The sequence below is a fragment of the Cyprinodon variegatus genome, unplaced genomic scaffold, assembly GCF_000732505.1.
Source record: "Cyprinodon variegatus isolate N-32 unplaced genomic scaffold, C_variegatus-1.0 Scaffold2890, whole genome shotgun sequence".
Classification (NCBI taxonomy): Eukaryota; Metazoa; Chordata; class Actinopteri; order Cyprinodontiformes; family Cyprinodontidae; genus Cyprinodon; species Cyprinodon variegatus.
Genome location: NW_015153343.1, coordinates 1 through 1200, shown reverse-complemented (window position 1 = coordinate 1200; position 1200 = coordinate 1). Strand labels below are relative to the sequence as shown.

The following is a 1200-nucleotide window of genomic DNA, read 5'->3' as shown; positions in this document are numbered from 1 at the left end:
AGAAGGGTGAGGCGAAAGAGAGAAGGGTGAGGCAGAGGAGACAAGGGTGAGGAGGGTGAGGTGGAAGTGAGAAGGGTGAGGCGGAAGAGAGAAGGGTGAGGCGGAAGAGAGAAGGGTGAGGCGGAAGGGAGAAGGGTGAGGTGGAAGAGAGAGGGGTGAGGCAGAGGAGACAAGGGTGAGGAGGGTGAGACGGAAGTGAGAAGGGTGAGGCGGAAGAGAGACGGGTGAGGTGAGTCAAGGGTAAGTTTTTCTCCACCCCCCCTACCATCATCCTAATCTCAGTTTCTCAGAGACTGAGCCGTTATGTTTCCATGACGCCATCCTAGATGTAGACTTTCCAGATTTCACAGTAGAACTGCTGTTAATGACCTGCTGACCACCAGGACGTTTCTAACCCTAACACTGGTCTCCAAGGCACTGATGCCAGCATCCCCGTCCACATCAACAACATCTGCCAGAGGAACTACGTGACGGTGGAGAACGGCCGCAGACTGAAGCCCACCAACCTCGGCATCGTCTTGGTGCACGGCTACCATAAGACAGGTACATCAGCTTCCTCAGTGGAGGGGTGGGGTGGTTTCACCCGCTGAATGCCTGGAGGAGGCTGGAGGCCTGTTTGTTTCTATTAAAACTCTTCAGTTTAATACATTGAATGATCAGAGTCTCTCCGACTATTAAACCAGGAGCCATATTGATTATTGGCCCCCAGGCTGGACCTTGAACACTCCCGTCTGTTTGTGCTGTCAGATGCTGAGCTGGTGCTGCCGACCATCCGGAGCGCCGTGGAGAAGCAGCTGAACCTCATCGCTCAGGGAAAGGCCAACTACCAGCAGGTGCTGCAGCACACGCTGGACATCTTCAAGAGGAAGTTCCACTACTTTGTGGACTCCATCACCAGTAAGTTCCTGCAGCTCTGACCGCATCCAGCCGTAAACGTCCACCTGGACGCGGCTCATCTGCGTGCTGTGTGCCGCAGGTATGGATGAACTGATGGAGGTCTCCTTCTCCCCCATCGCCGCCACTGGAAAGCCCCTCTCCCGCTGTGGGAAATGCCACCGCTTCATGAAGTACATCCAGGTGAGCGGTTCTGCTGCTGTTGATGAATGGGAGCCACAGTCTTGGGGTTTGAGCGCCCCCATCTGGTCAGCTCCTGTTCTCCGGTTAAGTTCATCCATGTTGGGAACCTTTTGACAGATTCAG

At 54.8% G+C, this 1200-nt stretch overlaps 1 long non-coding RNA gene across 1 annotated transcript; it reads left to right on the top strand.

Annotated features, from left to right (window-relative positions):
* The first annotated feature begins 210 nt into the window (after nucleotides 1-210).
* LOC107081090 lies at nucleotides 211-1134 on the top strand. Its single transcript, XR_001481026.1, has 3 exons — nucleotides 211-543; nucleotides 748-897; nucleotides 977-1134. It is a non-coding gene; the product is annotated as an uncharacterized LOC107081090 (long non-coding RNA).
* Nucleotides 1135-1200: the final 66 nt, after the last annotated feature.